Below are 7042 nucleotides of genomic sequence, written 5' to 3'. Positions count from 1 at the left end.
CCTCTACACCAAGTAGAGGAAGGACAACGCACAAACCAAATAAATGAGGCATTTCTCCAGTTGTGTACTATTTCAAGGGATATGAATATGAAAGTAAGAAGTGAAGCTCTTTACGCTCTCGGAAGAATGCGTCCCTTATCTGAAAGTGTGTTGCTTCAAGCTTTGAGTAAGAATATTTTGGGGGCAAGCAGCAAAGAGGGTATCAAATAACTTCTCTAACGGAACTCCTGAGGGTGATAGAGACATAGCATGCCATGGCAGAGGATTAGATCCTCTCACTCTTAGCGCTGCTGGAGCTTTTCTTCATGGAGTTGAAGATGAATTCTCAGAGGAAAAAACACATGCATATGTTTCTTGGTATGTTCGACGACATCAACTATGATATACGTTCCGCAGCAAGGAAATTTCTTGGTCGAATAAAGCTACCCAGCATATCTATGTTTAAAATGACAATTGAAGCCCTTATGACTAATCTGGACAAGCATCCCCAGGATGAGCAAGATATTATCTCTGTTATGTATTGCATGGGCAAAAGCCATGGCACATATATCTTGTGCTCTGTGAATGAATTTGTACAATAGATAACAGCATATTCAAATAAAGATTTAGGTTTGGATCAACCTCAAGTAGCAGTGTTATTGATCATGATATTGGCAGCAGAAGTCTCAAATGTAGGAATCCGCTTTCAAATCCCAAAAGTGGTGGTTTCATAGGCGAAATATTTCCATGGAAAGTTCATTAGTGGCTCTGGGATCAACTGTAACTGTAAAAATGCAGAGTCCACCTTCAGACGATTGGCGGAAGAGTTCATAAAACAACAATTATGAAAACTTGATTGCGTCCAGTTCTATAGTTCCATATCAGGACGAGGGAATCTCTGAAGTACTGGGTTATGCTCTACAAAGCAGCATTGAGGTGATCCCCAAGAACTAGCATTCTTATTTGTCCATTATTATAAAGGAGATGTACTCGAAGATTTGCCTGGATTTGTTGATTTCATTGTAATGTTGAATCTAAATGATAAACAGAGAGGAGCATTGAGCAAGCTATAACACTTGGTGGGAAATAGAGTGACTATAGATATAATGTCTTCAGCAGTCGGCATACATCCTTCACCTGAAGGAGAGAATCCTTCAGGATGATTAGAGCCCGACGTGACTAATATTGGGATTACTCTTAACAATGTTAATGCAGATCCAAATGATGGAGTGAAAACGAAGTTTGTTCTTGACATTTTGTCCCTCTGTGAGACAAATAAGGAGAAGACTACTTTTACTCCTTGTTTGGAGGCCATACCTCACGTGAAGTCTGCCGATGGTGATATACAGACGAAGCCATTTTTGGATGCCTGCAAGCTTGTATTACTAGTCATTGAAAAGTTTGGCACTGCTATGGGTCTTGTGAAGGCTGATGTTGTTGGCAACATTTCGAGATTAAATAAGAAACAGGATTTGATGTATCTAAGCTTTTGAATGTTGATGACAACATAGAAGTTATTATAGGACAGCAAAGAGTGCGCCTGTACATCATTGGTGGAGTGAAGGATGACACAGTGTTTGCACCACAAACTAAAAAGGAGATTAGTGAAATTGCTTGGCATCGATTAGATGAATTGCAACCTACAAACAATGAGGCCAATTCTCGTGGACCGAATGGAATGAAGTGTTTATGATTGGACCTCTTGGCACATGCTTCTCTACGTTGCTCTCCTCAGTGCCAATATACAAATTGCTGCAGAGTAAAAGGGCTCTTTCGTCATGGAAGACAGTGTAAAATTCGTGCTTCTGTGCATTCATGTGATTAGTCTGGGATCTAGCTCATTGGTTGAGGAAGAGCAGTATACGTGGATCATTACATGCTCAGTAACTTAGCACTTGTCAGTTTTTAGTTGTCATCCTTGTGCTGATCGCTGGAAAACTTTTAAAATCATGGCATCAAGGTGGTGTCAATTGGGTCTATTTGCCAGACATTGCAAAGTGGCTAGATTACAGCGGCCCTCATGTTACAAAATCTTTACGGATAGCCTCAGTTCTCTCAACTCCAACCGATACAGAGGTCATTTCTTAGGTGGCAGTTATTGCGTTATGCGTGCATGTGGCGGTTTGACCCGTATTTTAGTAAAGCAGCAGAACGTATCTCCAGAAATTGAGAGCAGTTGCAAAGTGGCAGTCAAGGATCGTTTGCCTATTTCGGTCTTCACGCTGGAATAATGAAAAGCTTTCTATCTTTAATAGCAAATGGAGGATTTTGTGTTGTCTATCATAACCAAAGAATGCGATTTGATTTCAATCCTGATCCTATGAAGATCTGCGCTCCATGTGTTAGCCAGCAGAGGATTTCAAAAGAAACGCATTTGCCTATTTTAATCCATAGCCCTGATTCTATGAGATCTTAGCACCAGATTTTCTCTTAATGAGCCAATTGTCAAAAGAGTCAGAGAAACGCTGTACCATGTAGAGAATAGATGTAATGTTTTTTTTTTTAATTTTTGGTAATGTTAGTTAAATTGCGCCCCTGTTTTGGGCAGCGTTTCATGTATTGTATTAAAAAAAAAAAATTCATTTGAAGAGAGTTAGAGAGGCGAGTTTTCTGAGTGCTGAGAGCTGGAGGAAACTGAGCTTCATTGTGCAGTTTTGTAACAGAGATTTTTAATGAGAAAACCACAGCTCTGACTTCTGAGATTCATGTGGTATGTTAATTTAACATTAGTTTTCCCTTTGTTGCATATGTGATCTGTTATGTTTCATTTCACTTCATGATCGTTTCTAGTTGAGCAAAGGAAGTGTTTAGGTCGGAATTCATAGTATTGTATGCTCCTCCTATAAATTTGCTCATGTTCAATGTTTTCTTCTATTTGACAAGGATTCAAAGTTATTGTTTGCCCTTGTCAGCTCCTCACCAGTCTTGCCATCCCATTTAAAAATCTAGATTTGATGCTAAATTCCTTGCCTACGTTGCCTCAGTCGTCAACCTGTGTTGTTCATTATATTTCTCTGTTTGAAGCTGTGATTTTGCCCATGCAGCCCAGAAAAACCCCAAAAACTTTAAATCAACCCTCCTTATCAGTTTACTAGCCTAATATCTTTGATCCTAATTGGTCAGCTCACCCCATTGAGAAAATACCTTGAGTCTGACCGGAGAGAGCCTTCTCCTTCCTCGTAGGGCTAGCTACGAGGTGTAATGGTTTGATGTAGCCTTGAGATTTGTCTTCTCAGCCTAGGTGAAATTTCAAGCGCTAACAGATGGGACACTCAGGTTGTCATCATGTATGTTTGCATTGAGATCCCTTTTATGCCATGTTGGTGAGAAGCTCATCATGCATGAGTTTGTGTAATACTGATAGGAGTATTTTTGACTGAGAGTACCTGTAGCAGAACATCTCTTAGAGCCACTCCCGCGTGAGGACTGTCTAGTCAATTTAGTGTCCTAAATTGCTCTACATAAATTATCAATCCGGGTATTGTAAACTGATGAAGTGTAGTGCACTATATGTGCTTAGTTAACCTTTCTCTTACTTCATTGTTTTATATTTTATGTTGTTTTTGGGGGTTTTGCTTCTCATCCTTAAGGAAATTAATCTAAGAAAGAAAAGTGATGCTTCTAAATGAAATCTCTAAATGTTAATGGACAACTAAATCTAATGACTTAAAAGCTAATTTCTAAAGAAGGGAGAAAAGGACACGAACATTAGATAAAAAATAAAATCAAAACTTTGCATAGTTAGATTAATCTAAGCCGGAAAAATGTCTATGAAATGAAAGCAAAATGATACTGCAATTTGAAATGGAAAGAAAATACAAAACATGTAACTAAATGAATTGTTTTGTCACTCTGCTACACAATTTTGGGAGAACTACCTCCTTGTGATAGCATTTGGAATGATTCAATACTTCATTGTTCTAAAACTGAAAATGAATTTTCAACAAACTTAAATGGAAGACAAAGACTGAAAGTGAAATTGCAACTAATCTACTATAACAGCTGAATGAAGTGTTTAATCACTCTGCTACATAATTTTGGGAGAACTACCTCCTGTTGTGCCCTACAACAACCCCCCATTTCATATCATGTTTATTTACATGATATCATCATATGAAATGGGTCCCTTTAGAAGTTAGTTGGTATCAATACTTCATTATTTGAAAAAGGTCCGCAAACCAAATGAAGACATTATATAAAACCTTTTAAAAACCCATTTTTGGTCAAATAATACAATCTTTTATCATTGCGATAAAGCGATCACAAGATCGCATATCGCAATGGCATAGAAAACACAAATAAGTGGCACATTGGTCTCCGCTGATGCGATATCGCTATCGGTAATACTCTATGCACATTTAAAACACCCCAACCCATTCACCCCGATGCGATGGAATATCGCAATCGGCAATCGACAGTATCCCATGCACAATAATAAGGCGCCCAGGTCATACCCCCGATGCGATGCGATATCGCAATCGGCAATCGACGATACACTATTTATGCACATTGTTATGCCCATTCACCCCGATGCGATGCGATTTCGCTATCGGCGATCGGGATTTCAAAATTGTCAACATAAGGATTTAAGTGTTCCCGACGCCCGATTACGATATAGCGCGGATTTCAAAAAAGCCGTTAAATGGAGGGATATTATGATTCATTCATATTTAAAGCTTGATCTTTTTAACAATCATTCACCTGCGATCAACCGCCAAAACATCCACAGCACGCTTAAACAGGTCATTCGGCCGATTAATGATATAATGAGCATTTAAGGGGTGGCAGGTCTTAAACGACCATTTAATGTAATTGTAAGATCTTCCCATCGATTGTATCCGTAGCCATTTTTAAGAGTTAAACTCTCAGCATGCTTTGATCAATATATCTTTCCCATATTGGATTTTCATTAGCATATGTCTGTGTTACGTTTATTTTCGCCGCTGTGCAAAATTCATCCATAGAAGAAAGCTCAAGAAAGATGGGGAAGAAATCCAAGAAGACCACAGGTGCTTCCGCTACACCGGCTGCAGGACAAGCTGTCGTGGACAAAAAGAAGGGCTTGATATCTGATTCTACATGTACGAGTCTTGTCAGAGTCACTTGGCAAGGCACCTACAACCTGATTGAAGTCGAAGAACTAGCAAGGACAATAGTAGAAGCTACTGTGGATTCAACTCGGAAGTCTGAGAGTACTCTCAAGGATTTAGCCGACTCTTTCCTTCACAGGATAGTGACCAGGGAGCAAATTCTCCCATACACAGACGTAGTGCGGTGGGCGATTGAAGAAATCCCAATCTTGGATAGAACTTTCAGCACTAGAGACGGAAGAATTTTTGGATCGTTCAGGGCGGATGATCTAAGGCAAATGTATCATTTTCCCGAGCTAGAGAAGATATATAATAAGGCGTTCTTGGAGAAATTCGCAAACGAAAATGAAGTTGAATCCGAACCCATCTGGGATTGCAGACAAAATCCGGCCAAGCACAAACACGAATCTTCCGGTAAGTACTCGGTTGATTCTCTGGCTTCTCCTTATTGCTATGCTGGAATAATGATGTGTAGATTATGGGGATTGCATGACTCTGCTAATTTTACCATAGAAATGGTTCCTCTAATGGAAGCAGCATGCAACAGTATAATTATGGATTGGGCCACCATCCTTTCTGACAAATTAGCACAAGCTGTGCTTGAGTTTAGAAGCAAGACCCGTATTTCTGAAAGGGTAATTCCCCCATTTTACTACAGTGCCTATATTTTAGATACCCTCTATTTTAACTCTGAATTCCCCGTACTCGGCTGGAGGTGGACTACACAAGACCCCACGCCTATCCATATATATCATTAGAAATTGTGGAAATCTTCTTATAAACATCATCTATACCAAGTCTGTAATGGCTTTATGTTGCCTATTTATTATTCCATTTTCGATAGACCTGCTCCCAAGATTTCCTATCAAGCCGAAATTGATTTAACTGGAATAGGTAGATGGTTTGGAGAGGAGAGATTTACCTACATAAGAGTTTTTGGTAGTCAAGCCAGACCGCATGTCCTCCCTTTGTACATACCGGATAAACTGCTAGCAAGGGAAATTTCTTACCAAATCATTGCAGAGAGTGTTACACAAATGCTCAAGAAAAATAAGAAGCAAGGCTAGCCCTCTTTTCCTTTGAAGTGTGGTGTATATACTCTGCATGACCTCAAACATGCAGAAAAGGAAGCCACAAAAATTCAATCCTTGACTCTGGCGACTCTCCCAAGTAGGCATTTCGATCCAAATAAAGTTGCCTATAATGCATTAGAACAGGCCAAACTGACAAGATTTGATCATAAGGAAGATATCTTTGACGACCTGTTCTCTTCAGCTGAGTCAATAAATCAGGTTAAATCATTCGCCAAAGCAAAATATAATGATGAAGGGTTGACTGAATTTAATAAACTTAGAGAACAGAGGTTGCAAACTCTGCCTCTAGATTTACTAGCAACAACCCCAGCGACATCATCAAGCGAGCCTGGTCAGCAACAGTCAAAGGAACCTCCGGTTATAACAAAGGATCATAAGAAGGAACAGGAGGAAAGGCAGAGGAAAGAACAGGAAGAAAAGCAAAAGAGAGCACAGGAGGAAAGACAGAGGAAAGAGAAAGAGGAACATCAAATGAAAGAGCAGGAAGAGCAACAGAAGAAAGAGCAGGAAGAAGTGTGGAAGGAGTCCCAAGCCGAAAAGCAAAAACAAACCACCATTGATGTCAATATAGATACTCGTATTGACCCTAAATTGCTCCAGGAATGGAAGCAATTTGACTCTATCATCAGTGGGTTGGAATGTTCAAAGGATACAGACACTTCCAAGACAAACGATACAGAGGACATCACTTCACCTCAGGTTCTAAGTGGAACCAGCGGCCCACCCATTTCTAAGGATGTTGAGGTAATACCAAAAGACCCCTCCGACCAAATCATTCTTCAGGTAGAAGATATTCCTCCCCTGGATGTTTTCTATAGCCCGAGGCATAAAGCAGTGGTAAAACGACAAAGGAAAAGAAGGAGGATTGATCAACCTTCC

The sequence above is a fragment of the Pinus tabuliformis genome, chromosome 7, assembly GCF_031772625.1.
Source record: "Pinus tabuliformis cultivar Carrire ecotype Pingquan chromosome 7, CPIR1, whole genome shotgun sequence".
Classification (NCBI taxonomy): Eukaryota; Viridiplantae; Streptophyta; class Pinopsida; order Pinales; family Pinaceae; genus Pinus; species Pinus tabuliformis.
Note: the sequence above shows the minus strand (reverse complement) of the source record.